Genomic DNA, 19,665 nt, shown 5'->3' on the forward strand with positions numbered 1-19,665 from the left:
GCAGATACTGTGGGGGAGGTCAAGGCTGAGGAGGGGCAGTCCTAGAAATGTGGGCTGGAGGCTGGTGTTTTCAACCCAAACCTGGATTCCATCCCTCTCCCTTACACCTTAGAACAGTTTTCCTTCAGTAATCCTGTGTCCCAGAAGTACTGTTGAGGCCCGAGGGCGGTGAGTTTAACTTCATGGTATGCTTGAGAGATGGGATCATTATGGAGTTTGGGGATCGTTCTCCACACATTCCAGAAACTGCAAGACTTGAGGTCCAACCAGCTTTTTCAGCTGAAAGACCATGACCCGGCTTCCCAGAGTCCTGTGTCCATAAAATTCAGCCAGGTGCGATCCGTAGGGTCCATTCCGGTAATTTCAAAGGGGTCACATGGTGTGATGATAAAGATGGGGTGCAGAGCTGAGAGTCAGAAGACTGAGGTTCAAGGCAAACTAATCTCTGGTGCAGAAATCGGAAGGGCCTTGAGGGTTTTCTGGGAAAGGGCCCGAGGGGATTTTCTGGTGATAAAAATGTTTTGTTTTGAAGTAGGCTCCACACCCAGCACAGAACCCAACCTGTGGCTTGAACTTACGACCCTGAGCTGAAATCAACAGTTGAACACTTAACTGTGCCACTGAGGCGCACATTGAGATGTTCTGTATCTTTTTTGGGAGGTCGTTACATGCATATACATCTGTCAAAATTCAGCAAACAACAACGATGATCTGCACCGTTTGTTGAATGTAAATTATACAGCAGTTTTTAAAAGGTCAGGTTCAAGAGCTGGCCCTCTTCCTTTCTGTGCAGACAAGTCCATCTCTCTGAGCCTTGGTTTCCTCCCTGAAAAATAGAAGGACCACTTACACCTGCGCCATGAGTGATCACATATATTATTAAATGAGACCACGTGAGTTAAATATGCTTTGTAAATGACAAAGTGCCGGGTACACAGTGACTTGTTCTGCTTTTCCTCCAGCGGCCTTCCAGAGCGAATTACTGAGCTGGTACAAATCTGTGGGCTCTGCCCTGCAACTTCACTTGGAGATTAGTGTTTATCTGTCTATTTTAAGGAGACTCTGGAGGTATCCAAATGCTTCAGAAAAGCAAATGGAATATGGATTTGCCGGGGAGAGGAGGGTGAGCTGCAAAGGGAACAGCTGGGGAGAAAGCCGTCCATCCAGCTGGGCGGCGGGGCGAGCCGGGTGCCCCGAGAGGGAGTCACTGAGTGCCTGCGAGAGAGTCGTGACCAGGAAAAGCAGCGTGAGTAAAAAAAAAAAAAAATCACATCTTGCCAAACAAACTGGGTCACATTCGTGATGGAGTTAGTCACTGAGCAGAGCCAGGAGAGTGTTTTCAGGGGGGAAAAAAAAGCATGTTTGGGGGACCATGGTGACTCAGCTGAAGAGGCAAAGGCTGCTTGGGCCTCCTGGCCTGGTGGGGTCGTTAAGAGAGAGGGTCTTTCTGTGGCCCCCGCAGAGTGCCTTGTGGTATTTTGGGTTTGAACTTGATCTTGATTCCTTAAAGGCAATCCCCAACGACCTTTACATTGGGATCAAGAGCAAGCACACATTTTAAAATGGAAAAATCTTAGCGAGAAGCCAAGTTAAACTGAGACCGGAAGAGAGTGGTAGCCATTGCGGAGTTCACCCCCCCACCGGAATTCGAGTGGGAAGTGACAACTGTCCGAACACAGCCGAGCTCCTGAGTGATTACACTGGCAGAGTCTTCCAATGTAGCAACTTTAAAGTCAGTGCAAAGAGCAAATGCCCTTTGGCAACAAAAACCTAGAAGATGATTGAACCATGCCGAGATGAAATTTAAAATTGTCGGCCACTAAAATAAAGTTAGAATAGGGAAAGATGTAGCAGGAAGAAACAATCTACAAGACAAATCTGATGTGTGAAATTTTGATTTGATCCTCATTATAAAATTTTTGGTGCTTTCTGCTAGATGGCTCTGCCAAGAAATGTGATATGTTGAAAAAGAAGAGGAAATGTACTCTAGATGCTGAGGCTATAAAAGGCTGTTTAAAGTGATAGGAATCAGTCGAGGTTCTCCCCATGACCAAGGTTATAAAATTAGGATCTTAGAGCTACCAAATCTGGGTGAGGGAAAAAAAAAAACCCTCCAGTAAAAGCCATATCTAAATTTATCTTAATATAACTTACATTTTCCCACAAAATGTTTGTCTTTTCTCTGGGCATGTCGGATTCCTTATGCTGTTAATTCCCTCCCGAAGAGCTGTCCCTGCTGGAGCCAGGAGGGGAATGTGGGTTGAGGAGGCAACGGTGAGGATGCAGGGGAGGGGGTCTTTCCTACAACCTCTGAGTAGGAAAGAGAGTGCAGTGAGACGGGGATGCTAGCATGTGGGGTGGGCATCACTGTGTTGATGTCTGGTGCTCAGGATGCTGAAGGACACCTGGCTGGGAGCAGCCTTCCCCACCTAGGTCTTTGCCTCACTGGTAATCGGATGCCTTCAACCTGCGCCTCAACATTCGGGTGATTCCATGATTCCATTTCTAGCTGTATCACTCTTAATGAGTAGGTGGCGTCTTCTGTGTGCTTCTTTGCCCCTTTCCTCCCATATTCTTGGCAACAGTTGGACACACATCTTTCTCTCCTGAGTCCCCATGGGCTGTGAATCACAAAGGAATCTCATTATCTCTCCCCAGCTTCAGAGGGAGGTTTGGGTTTGAACCTCGGGCGGTGACTTATCGGCCATCTGGAAAACCTCCATGAGTGCTGAGTTTCCAGAGAGGTGGCGTGGAGCAAGTAGCCAACACACAGGGGCTATAATTAGCTGCTTCACATTTTTGCCAAAGACTGGTGGTAAAATAGCCAAATCAACATGCAGTTATCTTTTGATAGAAGGGAACAAGTAAGAGAGATCAGAGGGTCCTCAAAGGCTGTGTTTTTGTCCCAAAGCAACTTCCCCAGTACAAAATGAGCTGCCCTTGTGTGTGAGAGCGTGATCTAATATGAAATGTATATGTGGTCTTCAAGCCTGGTTCTTGGAACAGGGTCTTCTTAAACCCTTGGAATTTCTTGAATGATAGGAGTGCCAGGAGCTTCTTTTGTTATTCATAACAAGCCCCTTTCAACCACACCTGAGCTTACAGCTAATGAAGTGACTTCATGGCTTCAGGCTGGGAGCTGTTTGCCGGATGGAACCAATTCTGTGATAAAATGATTGGAACTTTCAGCTCAATCCCCGGACCTGGGAGGGGAGAGGTACTAGAGGTGGAAGTAATCGCCAATGGCCAATGATTTAATCAGTCATCCTTAGTAAATGCAACCCTTCATAAACAACGGTGTTCAGAGAGCTTCCTGGTCAGTGTACACATCAGAGTGCGGGCGGGTGGCACACCCAGAGAGGGTGTAGAAGACTCACAACCCTGGCCTCCTTCCATTCAATACCCTGCTCTATGCATCGCTTCCATTTGACTGTTCATTTGTATCCTTTATAATGCCTTTCACAATAAACCTGAGTTCTGTGAGCTGTTACAGAAAATTCTTGAAACTGAGAAGGGAGTTGCAGGAACCTCTCAACTCTACAGCCACTGGGAGGGCCCCAGGATGTGCCATTGGTTGCTGACGTGGGGACAGCTTTATGGGACTGAACCCTGAGGTTGGGAGCTCCATAGTAATTCCGGAGAAACAGTGTTAGAATTAAATCATAGAACACCTAGTTGGTGTCTGGAGAAGTGGAGAGCTGTTTGGTGTGGGGGAAGAACCAAACTCACTTAGTGTCAGAGTGTCCTGAATGCAAACAGCCTATGGAACAGATTTAGGAGTCTGTGAGGCCCACAGTGAGGCCCCCACCAGGACTGGGGCAGAACAAGGTAAATTCTGATGGTGTCTGAGTTTTTTGGTGACAAGCAGTTTTTTGGTGCACTTACTTGGAAGAGGACTTTGGAAAGGTCTGGAGTAATGGTGGAGGCTGAGGAGCCCGGCCTCAGGAAGAAAGAAGGCTGTTAGCAAGAATGAATGGACAGACTCTCTGTTCCCCCATCAGAACTTCTAAGCTGCAGTGTTTTCTCTCCTTCTCTCAAAGACTCTAAACCCTAGGAACCAGTCTGCATGGCCCAGATTGGGTTCTAAGCGCCAGTATCCTCCCAGTAGGAGGGGCTCAGGGAGAATCTTTGACAGGCCCTCAAGACTTCTCAGAATGGGGGGAGGGTAAATTCCCTAAAGGAAATCAGGGTGCTTTTATAAAAACCCCCAAAGTGGAAAGGCCTGTATAACAGGCCAAAGCAAAGATCTCTGGCATGCTGACTTTAGGCTCCACTGTTATAACAAAGTGTAGAAAAACAAGGAAATGATTCCATCTTACCCTTCCCTGGCCAGGATCAGGCCCAGTTCTGGGAAGCACGCTGTCGGAGGCCTTTGACTGCTTGGGAGGTGTTCAAAAAGAGCAATTAAGACAGTGAACATCTGGAAAACATGACACATAAGAAATGGTTGGAAGACGAGGGGAAGGAACCCAAGGAGGAGAAGACGGACTGCGCCTCTACTGGCTGTTCTGGAAGGTCTGGAATGAAGAAGAAGAAAAATTTTGTATTTGGTGGCTCCAAAAGGAAGAACTAAAACCAATAAGAGAAGATATTTCAGTTCTGTGTCTATAGGAAAGAGCTTCTAAAAAAATCAACTGCTGGAAATTAAATGAGTGGACATAAGGCAGGGAACTTGCCATCCCTGAGAAACCATGGATCTTTAATTAGCAAGAGTAGTAAGTACACTCCCCGTCACATTACAACACACCAGTGTGTCATGGCCCTACTTTTGTGGACCTCGACCTATGGCTGTCAACAAAACAGCACTCTGTTTGGCGACCTCTGCTAAAGAGTGCTTTTCCATATGTGGTGTTCTGGATGTGTCCAGTGGGAGTGATGATGGATAGAAAGGACAAGAAGGAGCTCCTCCAAGTATCTTTTCTAACCACTTGCTTGAGGGCCACAGGTACAAACATACCATGGGGAGCCCTTAACTTAGAGAACTGCTTCACTCAAGGATGTCTTTTGCCATGTGTTGCATTAATGTGCATCCTTCGTGGATCTCCCAATGCCAATGTCAAGCCAACATCATGCTTTACCATTGACCAGTATGCAACAAAATTATGTTGAGTCTCTTGGGCCATTCCTATTACTAGAAAGCCACCCTGTCGGTGTTGGAAGGAATTTTGTGGTCAATGAGTTTACAATGCTTGAATATATCCAGTGGTGTCCTTGACAAGTTGATTTGTAACCTGGTCCTGATTTTTTTCAGACACTTACAACCTCATAAACGAGCACACACTTTGGACAGTCTTGGTTGACAAAATCCCTCCTTACTTTGGGGTAAAATCAACCCTCTATGTGGCTCTATCTATCAAAATTGAAAATGCACAGAGCCTTTGACCAACAATTCCACTTTTAACAATATCTATATTGTTTATCTATCCCTCTATCTATCTATAAATATATATAACATATATTACAATAACTGTATCTATAGATATAGTCCCTGGGCTCAAAGACGTGTGTGCGAAGATATTCATTACAGCAAAGGGCTGGAGGTCATTTAAATGTTTAACCAGGGGACTGATTAAACAAATTATGGAGTATCTATTCTGTGGAATATCAGGCAGCTGTTAAAAAAATTCAACTATTTTCACGTACTGACAGGGAAGTCTTTACATGGACTCTTCTGCCCCGGCCCTGTGGATTTGTGAAAAAAAGAATGTGGCTCAGTAATGTGTATCAGGTTTATAGAATAAAAAAAAAAAGGATACACACGTATGTATATTTAGGTTTTATCTGGAAAGATACTGGCAACTGTGCTTGCCTCTGGGAAAGAAAACTGTGAGACTGGGTCTCCAGTAGACATGAGAATTTTACGTGCATATATTTATGAATATATATCTAGGTATGTTTATATGTATATGTACATCTCTTTCACTGTCTCTCTCTACCCAACCCCCTTTTTCTTTCGAAATTTTTTGCCCTATAAATACATCATTTAAAAAACGTCTTTAAAAATATGTCTTCTGGGATGCCTGTGTGGCTCAGTCATTGGGCATCTGCCTTTGGCTGGGGTCATGATCCCAGGATCCTGGGACTGAGCCCCACATTGGGCTCACTACTCGGTGGGAAGCCTGCTTCTCCCTCTTCTTCTCCCCCCTGCTTGTGTTCTCTCTCATGCTGTGTCTCTCTCTCAAATTAATAAAATCTTTAAAAAAATATGTCTTCTTAGGCAGCAAAAACAAAAATAGACAAATGAGACTACATCCAGCTTAAAATCTTCTTTGCATCAAAGGAAACAATCAACATAGTGGAAAGGCAACCTACGGAATGGGAGAAAATATTGGCAAATCATATATGTGATAAGGGGTTAATAACCAGAACATATAAAGGAACGTCTATAAATCAACAACAAAACCCCCAAATAACCCGATTAAAAAATGGGCAAAGGACCCAAATAGGCTATTTTCCAAAGAAGATATTCAGGTGGCCACAAGCATATAAAAACGTGTTCAATATCACTAATCATCAGAAATATGTAGGTCAAAATTACCATGAGCCATCACCTCATGCCCATTAGAATGACCACTATCCAAAGAAAAGAAAAGAACAATTGTTGGCAAGGATGCAGAAAAATTGGAACTCTCGTGCACTGTTGGTATGAATGTAAAACGGCGCAGCCATATGGAAAACAGTATGGAAGTTCCTAAAAAAATTAAAAATAAAATTACCATATGATCTAGCAATCCCACTTTCTGGGTATGTATCCAAAAGAATTCAAAGCAGGATTTCAGAGAGAGAGTTGTACATCTATGTTCATTAGACCTTCATTCACAATAACCAACAGGGGGTAATGACCCACATGTCAATGAATAAGTGAAATGAATGAAATGTGATATATGCATATAATGAAATATTATGCAGCCTTAAAAGAGAAGGAAATCCTGTCACATGCTACAACGTGGGTGGATGTGAGCATATTATGCTTGGTGAAAGAAGTCACAAAAGGACAGACACGGTGTGATTCTACTCACGTGAAGTGAGTAGGGAGCCTGGTATGGGACTTGATCCCAGGACCCCAAGATCATGACCTGAGCCCCCCAGGTGCTCTGGAAATTTGTGTTTAGTGGGTATAGAGTTTCAGTTCTGCGAGATGAAAAGGCTCTAGAGATCTGTCGTGTAACAGTGAATATATTTAACAGTACTGAATTGTACACTTGAAAATGATAAAGATGGCTTAAAAAAATCTGACCTCTTAAATCCTAGCACAGGGCCTCCTGGTTCTACCTCTTAAAGCTGTGCAAAATACTTTAGTTTTTTTCCTACTACAGCAGGCCTTTCCGGACTTCTTCCAGGGCCTCTTAAACTGATGATGGCCTCTCCTACAGGTTAAACCAGTGCTTCTTTACACCTGTTGCGCCCCTGGTCATCTAGTCTTACCCCTTCCTCCGGTGGATCCAGAACCTCCAGCTGAGCTAGCAGGATTGTGCGGTTTGATGCAACGAAGCCCGCACACTTGGGAAGGAGGCCTCACAGACATGCACCCCTGCCCCGGGGAGACGCTGTCCTAAGCACCCAGTGGGAGCATAGTGGCTATCTGGTGACAATATCTCAGAGTGGGTTATCTGGGGAGGGAAGGACCTCACGTGGGTGTGGACCAGGAGGGAACCAAGGTTGAGTGTGCAGAGGCAAGCTTTGCCAAGTGGGTATTGCCCTGACTTTACTGCATGAGTGTCCCCTATATGCGGTCACGCATTTGCTGGAATAAAAGAGAAAACCAGTGTCGCTTAAACTCACATGGCTCCTTTATATACTTTTTAAGGCCTTTTGCAGCTGGATTAAATTTGTTACTCATGGCAACTCTTTGAGGTAGGCAGGCAGTAAGTATTTTTCTCATTTCAGGAAGAGATGACAGCCAGAGGGATTAAGGATTTACTCTGCATCCTTCCTGGGCTGACCCTTTCCACTCTGCAGCCTGCCTTTGATTTCATCTAAAAACAAACCAAACAAGCAAAACAGAAACAAAAGCCAAAGAGACTATTTGCTCCATTGTCCCGAGTCTTACAATTTTGAGAGATTGAGAATGTTTTCTAAAGAGATAGATGCAACAGAACGGACTGCTTCCAGATTATGATGCAGTCTGAGGAGTGCCGAAGGCTTGTTTGTGGGGGAAGTGGCCCTTCTTTGATTGCATTAGTGACACCTGAACTTGCCTCCCCTTCAGCTTCCTACTCCAGGGGAAACACAAGTCTCCTCCCCACAGCTCTATAAAGGGAGCCAGAACATCCTTGGGGCCAGGGGTCTGTGGCCAGGGCCAGACCAGCGGCCTACGGGATCCCTCTCCTGCAGGGGTTGGAAACCCGGAAGGAAGAGGGAAAGAGGGCCTCCGGCAGCCAGGATTGAAGAATGTGGATATCCAGAAGCCTCCAGCAAGCTGGGGGTGTGCACATCACCCAGGCCCTGGCTGTTTCTCAGCACACATGGCCCTCAGGCTGCACGTCTGCCTATAGTAACTTTATTTCCCCCCTTTTAGGATGCTCTCCCTAGCCATTTTAACCTAATTTCATCAGGATAAACAAGTTAGGGAAGTAAAAGGAAGAGGCACGGAGGAAAATTTCCTTGCAGTCTGGAACACCAGGGTCCCCCAGGGAATGAGGAAAGGGCTTCTCCTCTTGCACACAGAAAAAAAAGACATTCGGCTGCCAGCGACACTCCCTTGGTGTTCTAACAAATTCTGGGCGAGGGAGCGAAGGAGGCAGGGAGAGGAAGGTGGAGGGGCTTCTGCAGGAAGTCTGCTTTCTGGCCTCTCACGGATGGATCCGGGGGCAGGGAGTGATATTTAAAATATTTAACAAGCGGGCCTGGCCAATCAGAGCCTCATCTCCAGAGCCAGCTCCTGGAGGCCCTCTGCTGGGCTGCGGGACGGCGGGGAGGTGTGGGGGGGACCCAGGGGAGGGGCGGGGGCTGTGGCTGTTTACCCACCAGTGCGGACTTGTTCCCATCCATACATGAGGCTCCGAGCTGCCCGCGGGCGGTGGGGGTTGGGCGGGCTCGGAGCGGGGACGGGGTGGGGGGGTGATGGGGGGGATAGGGGTAGGGTCCTGGGAGCCTCTCCCACCGGCCTGCGCCCCCTAAGTGCTTAGTCCCACGGGCAGCCCCCTCCCCTCGAGGGGGGCAGAACTGTAGATGAGAGTTCGCTCCCGTGCGGAGTCACGTGGTGCCCGACCATCCCGGGGGTGCAGGCGGACGCCCGTCTGCCCGAGGACGTTCCCGGGGAGGTCTGACACCCGAAGTGCCAGCGCATCTCGCTTTGCCAGGACGAGGCTTGCTTTCTCCGGGCTTTCTCACCCTCTGCTGCCAGGGGGCTGGAACGCGGCTGGAACGCGCCGGCGGAACGGATGCCTCGTCTCCACGGGAATCCGGGGCTCTTCCTCTGTAAAGAGCGGGGTGGCCGGGTGGGGGCGGGGGGAGGGGGCGGCTAGGCTTCCAGAACCGCCGACAGATGTCTGTGGGAAAGGGTTTCCACACCTGCCAAACCGCCAGCTTCCTTTCTCATTCTAGAGAGCTCGGGGTAACACGAGCGTTTGAAAAACGTGTCTTGTGCGCCGCGGTTTCTACTTTCCCCCCAGGCCGGCTGTCTCATCTCCTGAGAATGAAGAATTCGGCGGCCGAGTTGCCCAAAGAAGCACCCAGAACCAAGGTGCGCACCCCCACCCCCCACCGGGAGCCCGGGCCACTGAAGACCAGCCCGGATCACGAGAGTGAGGGGACGCCTTGGAGCCTTTGTCCTGAAAGGGAGACCATAAAGATCCCTTTGGATTGTAACAGTCTGAAAACTTCTGCCCCCGGGAGGCTTGAAGTAGAGAGCTTCGTTTTATTACTTTTATTCTATACATATTATTTTCACTTTCAATACGTACATATATAATCTGAAGAATTTAAGCAGTCACATATTTACAGGACTTCCAAAGAAATCACAACACAGTAGCCTTCTGGCCTGTTCTTTTTAAAAAAAAAAAAAAAATTTTTTTTTTTTTTTTTTAAATTTATTTGTTTGAGAGAGAGAGCACAAGCATTGGGAGCAGCAGGCAGAGGGAGAAGAAGATGCGGGTTCCCCACCAATCAGGGATCCAGATGCGGGACTCCATCTCAGGACTCTAGGATCATGACCCAGGCAGATTCTTATCCCACTGAGCCACCCAGGCGCCCTGGCCTGTCCATTCCTATCTCTAGTTACTGATTCGCGGCTATCTATGAGTTTAGTTGTACTCCGGCTGCTTGCAGCGATTACTCTGGATAATATAGTTTTAGAACTCACTTACTGACATTGCTGTGGAAGAGTTAGGGTGAGGATTTTGCTCTTCCCACCCCCACCCCCCATACAGCTACTGACACTCCTCCCTCACTTGGGGACAGAGGTTCTATATTTCTTCCCATCTTAGCTACCACCCATTATAGGATGAAGCATTTTTTAAAAAAATTTTTTAAGATTTTATTTATTTATTTGACAGAGTGAGAAGTCACAAGTAGGCAGAGAGGCAGGCGGGGGATGGGGTGGGCACAGGGGGTGGGGGACAGGCTTCCTGCTGACCTCAATCCCAGGACCCTGAGATCATGACCTGAGCTGGAAGCAGAGGCTTAACCCACTGAGCCACCCAGGCACTCCAGGATGTAGCATTATTGATGAATCACCACAAAAGAAAGAAAGTGCTTTCAAGTACACTATGATTCAACACTTTCTTATTCATGCTGACTACAAGATTCAGTTTGATTTTCAAGGTGTTAAAATTGAAAAATATGTACATCGTAGAATATTATGAATTAGGGGACCTCGAAGTTTCTGATTAAATCACTGTTCAGTATTTGCATTATTTTAACTATGTGACAATCGTTCACAGTGTACTATAACCATATGTCTGCTCTGGGACATCTTTGTCCCCTTGGAGCCAGTGATTGCCTTGTCTACTTAATTGTGTAATTTTGGAGGGATATTTATGAGTAATTGATCCCCAAGCTCTCCCAAGTGTAGTGGACACATTGGTAATGTCTTGGTGAGCTGTCTTCCTTCTCTAAACTCAGCATTGGTTCCACCAGGCCCACTCTACTTAGCAATCTCAGAGCCTCCCTTCAGGATCATCCTGGGCTTTCTCTTGCCTTCTTTTCTACATTGCATCCCCTATTATCTGGAGCTCCTGTCTTCTTTCTTAGTTGGTTCTTTGATGGAGCACATCTCCAATAGCTTCCTGAGAAAGGCCTATGGCAGGTAAATGGTGGGAAGGCTTGTAAATGTCTTTATGCTGCTCTTGCTCTTGATAGCTTGTCTGGATATATTATTCGACCTTGGAAAGATTTTTTCTTCATGTTAGAGGCTTCCCTCTAATGTCAGGCCATTTTCTACTGCACCGAAGGGATGTGTGCATGGGTGAAGCTTGTTGACCAGTGGGCTCCCTGTCTGTGTTTCTGCAGTGATCTGGATATCCCACTGGGGTCCTGCTGGGTCAGTCTCTGGAAGTCTTTTCTCTTGGAATGGTCTGCTTCCCTACAACTGAATCATCTGTTTTTCTGCCTGTGGGGTATACGCCTCGTTGCCAGTGTTCTGGGAGCCAAGAGGGTGAAGGGGACTGTGGGATCCTGCCATCCAAAATGCAGACTCATTGAATCCCATTTCAGTCATGTGTCACATGCTAGCTCTCAGTTGTGCCCACTGCCCGGATGATCTCTGATCCACCCTTTTCTCCCAGGACTAGGCAGGGACGGTGGCTTGGGTGCACAGGTACAGGAAGGAATGTGGGGAGTCTCTTTGCTTCTTGCACAAATTTCAGCACACCTGCACCCATGCTCTGCACAGAGGGAATCAATTTCAGTTTCTAAGGTTCTGTGGTGTAGCTGGCTTGCTTCTCGCAGCCTTCCTTTTCTGTGGGCTAGGTTTTGGCTTTATCTTCTCTGCTAAATTAATTACCTCTTATTCATCTGCTTTTTTTTAGTTTCCAGAATATTGTTGACATTTTTCGTTTGCTGTTGTTTTCGTTCCTGTCTTTGCTTTGTCCTTATGGGTCTAGACAGGGTGTGCTAGTAAATGTTTGGCAACTGGCTCTTGGGAGAAGGGGGGCGCTTGATTTGTAGCAGTCCAGTTTCTGTGGTATAAATACTCCTACTGTGGCTAATTTCAAGCTACTGAAAGGACATCACTGAACATGCAGATGGGAAGAAATGCAAAGTGGCACATTATTATATAATACAGCTCTTCCTTGGCTTACAATGGGGTTACAGCCTGATAAATCCATTGTAAGTTGAAAATACTGTAAGTTGAAAATATATTTAAGACACCTAACCTCCTGATCCTCATAGCTTAGCCTTGCCTACCTGAAATGTGCTCTTCTAGTAGCCTACAGTGGGCAAAATCATTGAACACAGGGCCAATTTTATAATAAAATGTTGAATATATCATGTAATTTATTGAATACTGTACTGAAAGTGAAAATCAGCGTGGTCGTTCTGAGGACAGAATAGTTGTCAGCGGGTGGGTCGTTGACCCTCATTCTCACATGGTTGACTGAAAGCTTCAGCTGCCACCCAGCACCACAGAGAGGATCTTACTGCCGGCATATCACTCCCCAGGAAGAGATCACAATTCAGAATTTGAAGTCTGGCTTCTATTAAACGAGAATTGCTTTCGTACCGTCATGAAGTCAAAAAGTCTTCAAACAAAACATCTGAAGTCGGGGACTACATTTCCTCCATGGAGCTACAATGGCCATAAATTGACCTCATTTGAAAATGTAATTGTCAAATTATTGTAAATGATAAGTTTTGAGAATTTATGAGCTTTGTTTTTAATATACTTCTAAAAAATGGCAGGGGCATATAATTTAGTTTTTAAAATGGCTGTATTTAACAGCTAGTTCAAAAAACTCCTAAAAATTTCACAGTTTTCACATGACCCTACCAGCCCAGCCCTGGTATACCACTGGGGTAATGCCTTTTTAAAGATTTAATTGTCATTTCAGTACAGTATTAAAAATCTGTTTTTCCATTTACCTCTCTACAGTATGTAATTTCCTTTCCTCCTATTTTGGGGTTCCCCCCAGTTTCATTGAGATATGATTGACAAATGATTCGTGAAATATTGGCACAATGGTCATCCATCCAGAATTTACATTATCCAACCGTACCTTCCACCTGTGGTGAAGAGAGAATGACGCCCCAGTGGAATGAGATGGTACTTGATCTGAGGATAAAAAAAAAGAGCGAAAATAAAATACGGTGATGGTAGGTATGTGGTACCCATGTGTGGTGCTCATAAGGAAGTGATATCAACACGATGAGGCATGAGGTCTCACTAGGACAAGGCAGTAACTGGGCCAACCTTTCTGTTCTAATTTCAGTTTTGAAGAAGACCATTTAGGCTATATTTCTTGGCAGCTCTTTAAAGTAAAGCCACCCCACTTCTTACGCCAAACACACATGGCCATGAAGGGCCCATGTAGTAATGTGAGTGCTTGCCCAGAGCTTCATTAGCGGAGCTCAAAGCAGCTTACCAACAGCTCCTCATTAAGTCCCTCCACACCCCAGGGTGGGAATAGAAGGGGAATATCATTATCCCCATTTTACAGATGGAAGAAACAAAAGCAAATCCACAACTGCTAAAACTAGATTGTCATAGCAACAGGATTTGGGCCCTGATTTATATTTTCTGCCTCTATCTAACCAGATGAGGGTACAATTGTATTATGTGAGATATCATGGAGGTTCCTTTAAGTCCTAAATTAAGTGTTTCTGGTTTCAGCCGTTGCTGACCCTCCCACACCTTCCTGAATGCGTGTTTTTATAGTATGTTATGTTCATTATTTGACACAACTCCAGTCTGGCTGTAGGAATCAGAGAGTGTTGGCAAGCATAGAAGACCAGATATTGGGACGCCTGGGTGGCTCAGTTGTTAAGCAGCTGCCTTCGGCTCAGGTCATGATCCCAGCGTCCTGGGATCGAGTCCCACATCGGGCTCCGAGCAAGGAGCCTGCTTCTCCCTCTGCCTCTGCCTGCCATTCTGTCTGCCTGTGCTCGCTCTCGCTCCCTCTCTCTCTCTGACAAATAAATAAAATCTTAAAAAAAAAAAAAAAAAAAAAAAAAAGAAGACCAGATATTGTGGTTTGGTCTCCATGTTGAGCTGATCACAGAACATTAATGATTGCCAAAATAGGCAATAGACTTTTGAGCCGGATACAGAATTTAGTACTTTATATGCACTATCTAATGCGAATTATTTTAATCTTCACAGCAACAATTTGTGGTTGGTGTTAATAATATCCCTGTTTTACAGATGAGGAAGTGAAGCTTAGGGAATCAAGTAAACACAGCTGACCTCTTGGCTATAATGATTGGTGTAGAGAGGGACCCGTCACCTGACAGAGTCCTAATGTGGGACATTCCTCACAGGACCTCACAGAACCCTTTCTTCTCTGGCCATGGAGTCTTTTGACTGTGAACTCAGTGAGGTGGGCTCCCATGTCTATTGTTGTGTGAAGAAAGCTCTCTGTAGGAGAGAATGAATCCAAAAATACAGAAGAGCAGAGACAAAGATGGGGAGAAAGAATTCTGATGGCATTCAAATCCTTGCCTCCCAGTCCCCGCATCCTTATCTATGCTAATATGAGTTAAGCTTTTGTCACTTGGCCACTGGGAGAGTCCTGACCCATATAGTGTTTACCTGTCATGTTAACATAGACTTTACCATATTAACCTGCATAGGATACCACGGGGTCCCTCGGACTTTTCCAGAACTTTAAGAAGTCTTCTTCACCATTATAAATCTTCTACTTCTAGAAACATTTTGTAGCTAATACATAAGATTCTTCTCTGTTATTTCTTACGTGGCTCAAGCCTCCTGATGTGGACATCTTAGAGTTGGTATGCATTACTTGGTCCTCTGATCTCAGGGCAGAAGAACAGTCATGGTACCAACGGTACAAACAACACAATAGCACCACTGGCCCCACCTGTGGGTCCCCAGACTGCACAATTTCACAGGTCAGATATTTTTTTTGTTTTTGTTTTTGGGTTTTTTGTTTGTTTGTTTGTTTGTTTGTTTTTGATGGGGCAGGGATGGGGGAAACATCAGAGAGTTGCTGAATTTTACTTTGCCAAACTGGGGCCAGTAGGCTTAAATGTATCCTCCAACTCTTAATGCATTTATTTGCTAACAAAGGTAGTAAATACTCAGCTGTAAGCCCTGAGAGTATACAGCAATCTTACATTCGAGTCACTAAAAGACTCTCAATGGCCACACTAATTCTTCTAAAAATTCTACCTTTCATTTTACTTGATACCTTTGATCATGGTCTAGAATTTGGGGATTGGCATATGGAGATTGTAACTTTTGCTGGAAATAAGAGATGGAAAAGGAGGTGAAGAGGAAGCCATGGCAGAAGATGTGAATGTGGGGCAGCCTTGGGGCAAGTGTGTGGGGTGAGGCAGGAAAGAGGCACAGCCTGTCCTGCAGGGAGCAGCAGCCCAGGATTGAAGGCATATGTGAGGCCTGAAGCAGGTGAGGGTGACCTTGAGGCTTTCTAACCCTGATGTTAGGCCTTGAGGGACTGAAATCCCCCTCACTTCCCTGTAACTGAGTAGTAAGCTATATTGGGCCAACCCTGTTCCTGTAGGATTATAACCAGAGCAAGACTCTGGTTATAATAACTAATAATCAATAACCAAAAACAAAAACAAAAACAAAAAAAACAAAAAAGGCCCCTACCCGGTAGCTAGTGAGACCGCTACCAACTGTGAGTGTGCTTGGGATAGAATCTCCAGCCACAGTCGAGCCCTCAGATGACTGCAGTCCTTGCTTGACTGCCATCTCATGAGTGATCGGAGTCAGAAGCTCCCAGATCCATGATTCACAGAAACTGTGAGGTCACACGTGTTTGCTTTTTTAAGCTAATGAGTCTGAGGGTAGCTTGTCACACAGCAATAGGTAACTAACACGGGAAGGGCAGGTGGTGTCTCTTCCTTGCTATCCTTACTTCCCCTCACCCCGTTACTTCTGCAGGGAGAAGTGTCCCAGTCTCTGGTAGAGAGGTTGAGTCACCTTCACTTCTTTGGCTGGACTGGGGGTACTGTTATTTTGAATGAGATATTGAAGGGGATTTCCCTTACATTCAGCATCATACATTTCTAATCCCTTGGCTATTTCCTTGATATTTGCATGTATGGACGATGAAACACACATAGAATCTAGAGGATGATGCAGACACTTCTTTTGGTCCTTGTCCCAGCTGGATGGAGTAGGGAAAACATTTTTTGTATACATGCAGCTTCAGAAAGTGGTCTAAATAAGAAAAAAAGGTCCACCTTTTTTTTTTTTTAAAAAAAATTACAAAAGCAATAATATCTGTGGTGTAAAAAATAAAAAGGCAAAATCATTAAACACTTTCTGGGTAGAAATACTACTAACAACTGGAGTGTTTCTATAGCTATTTTTATCAATCTATTTCACACAAATAGGTAATATAGTAAGTTCCATTTTTGTGACTTGTTTCTTCATTAGGTATATTATGAGCCTGAGTTTGTATCATTAATGTATTATATCATGCACAATTATAATTTTATTTATTTATTTATTTATTAAAAAAATTTTTAAGGAATCTCTACATCCAGTGTGGGGCTCAAACTTACAACCCCCAGATCAAGAGTTGCACAATCTATTGATTAAGCCTTTGAGGCACCCCACATCTGATTATAATTCTAAATGGTTGCATAGTACCCTATTATACAGATATGTCATAACTTTTTAAGCCAATTCCAGTTTTTTTGGACATACACTTATTTCCATTTTTGCTATTATAAGGAATAGATTCTGCTATAGATTCTGCACATTGAAGGAAACAATGAACAAAACTAAAAGGCAGCCTATTTGCAAATGACATATCTGATAAAGGGGAAGTATCCAAAATCAATAAAGAACTTATTAAACTCAACACTCCAAAACCAAAAAAATCCAATTAAGAAATGAGCAGAAGATATGAATAGACATTTTTCCAAAGAATACACACAACTGGCTAACAGACATAGGAAAAGATATTCAGAATCACTCATCAGGGAAATACGAATCAAAACCACGATGAGATACCATGCCACACGGGTCAGAATGGCTAAAATTAACAACACAGGAGACAACAGGTGTTGGCAAGGATGTGGAGAAAGGGGAACCCTCTTGCACTGTCGGTGGGAATGCAAACTGGTGTGGTCACTCTGGAGAACAGTACGGAGGTTCCTCAAAAAGCTGAAAATATGGGCGCCTGGGTGGCTCAGTGGGTTAAGCCGCTGCCTTCAGCTCAGGTCATGATCTCAGGGTCCTGGGATCGAGTCCCGCGTCGGGCTCTCTGCTTAGCAGGGAGCCTGCTTCCTCCTCTCTCTCTCTGCCTGCCTCTCTGCCTACTTGTGATCTCTCTCTGTCAAATAAATAAAATCTTTAAAAAAAAAAAAAAAAAAAAAGCTGAAAATAAAACAACCTTATGATCCAGCAATGGCACTGCTAAATAGTTACCCAAAGGATACACAAATACAGACTCAAAGGGGTACAAGCACCCCAGTGTTTACAGCAGCGTTATTAACAATAGCCAAACTATGGAAAGAGCCCAAATGCCCATCAACTGATGAATGGATAAAGGAGATGTGAGATGTGAGATATATATATATATATATATATATATATATATATATATATATAATATATTATATATGTATATGTATATAATTATGAAAAGATAAATACAGGAAAAGAGCAGCATCACTTATATGACCCTCCTGGGGTCATGTATGTATATGTGTATATATATACACATTTTATGTGTATATGTGTATATATATACACATTTTATGTGTATATGTGTATATATATACACATTTTATGTGTATATGTATATATATATGGGTATATATATGTATATATATACATTTTATGTGTATGTGTATATATACACACATTTTATGTGTATATGTGTGTATATATACACATTTTATGTGTATATGTATATATATATGGGTATATATATGTATATATATATACATTTTATGTGTATGTATATATATACACACATTTTATGTGTATATGTGTGTATACACATAAAATGTGTGTATATATACACATATACATACATGACCCCGGGAGGGTCATGTAAGTGATGCTGCTCTTTTCCTGTATTTATCTTTTCATAATTATTGATCCTACATTATATGTATGTATATATATATATAAAATGAAATATTACTCAGCCATCAAAAGAATGAAATCTTTCCATTTGCAATGATGTAGATAGAGCTAAAAGATATTATGCTAAGCGAAATAAGTCAGTCAGAGAAAGATGAATACCATATGATTTCACTGATATGTGGAACTGAAGAAGCAAAACAGATGAACATTTGGGAGGGGAAAAAAGAGAGACGGGGGAAACAAATCATGACAGACTCTTAATGATAGAGAAAAAATTGAGGGTTCGTGGAGGAAGGTGGGTGGGGCGTGGGCTAGATGGGAGATGGTCATTAAGGAGGGCACTTATTGTGATGAACACTGGGTGTTCTACGTGAATGAAGAACCACTGAACTCTACTCCTGAAACCAGTATTGAACTGTAGGTCAACTAACTAGAATTTAAATTAAAAAATAAAAAGAAATGCTATAGATATAGCTTACAGCTAAATATTTGTACCTATCGTTGACTTTCCCCCTTTAGGATAAATTAGGCATATATGCATTTATAGAGCCTTTTCTATATATTGCCAAACTGCCTTTTAGAGAATATACCAGTTTATAGTCAGTGAAATTTATTGGTGTGTTTATTTCTTCATACCCTTGCTAACACATGAAATTATTTTATATCTTTCTGGCCTAGTATTTGAATGGGAAACACAAGAATTTTTGAGGAAGTCCAGCTTACATTCGGTAACTGGCAGCAGTTTGAGTGTGAGCTGTTCCACTTGATCCCAGTGCCCAATCAAACGTGAGGGAAATGAAGCTACAAATTGAATCTGGCTTTTGCAGATTATGCTTATAAAAGGAGGAGAAGGTTGAAAATCGCATGCTCAAGATTTAGGAATAGGGGTCAAACATAAAACAATCAAACCCTTTAGTCCTGTAATTATACTTTTAGGAATTTAGCCTAAAGAAAATTCCCAGTAAAAGGAAAAAGCATACATATGTGAAAAAGTTTATTGTAGAGACACGTGGGTGGCTCAGTCGGTCGATCGTGCAACCCTTGATCTCAGGGTTGTGGGTTTGAGCCCCACCTTGGGTGTAGAAATCACGTAAAAATAAAATCGTTTAAATAGAAGTTTGTTGTGACATTACTTATATTAGGGAAACGTTATAAACAATTTGGCATAGGAGAAATGGTTCAAGAAATTGAGGTATGTCAACTTGATGGAATTTTATGTGGTTGTTAAATCAGTAATTATAATGATGATGTGCAAACATAGGAATATGTTCAAGTGTATCGTTAAGTGCAAAAAGAAAGGTATACAATTTTTAGCATTTAAAATGATATGCTGGGGGCCCCTGGGTGGCTCAGTGGATTAAGCCTTTGTCTTTGGCTCAGGTCACGGTCTCAGGGTCCTGGGATCGAGTCCCACATGGGGCTCTCTGCTCAGCAGGGAGCCTGCTTCCCTCTCTCTCTGCCTGCTGCTCTGCCTA

At 43.8% G+C, this 19,665-nt stretch overlaps 1 long non-coding RNA gene across 1 annotated transcript; it reads left to right on the forward strand.

Annotated features, from left to right (window-relative positions):
- The first annotated feature begins 704 nt into the window (after positions 1–704).
- On the forward strand, positions 705–7,777 carry LOC131813998 (uncharacterized). The gene is made up of 2 exons (XR_009347081.1): positions 705–1,246; positions 7,374–7,777. It is a non-coding gene; the product is annotated as an uncharacterized LOC131813998 (long non-coding RNA).
- The last annotated feature ends 11,888 nt before the right edge of the window (positions 7,778–19,665 follow it).

The sequence above is a fragment of the Mustela lutreola genome, chromosome 13 (assembly GCF_030435805.1).
Source record: "Mustela lutreola isolate mMusLut2 chromosome 13, mMusLut2.pri, whole genome shotgun sequence".
Lineage (NCBI taxonomy): Eukaryota > Metazoa > Chordata > Mammalia > Carnivora > Mustelidae > Mustela > Mustela lutreola.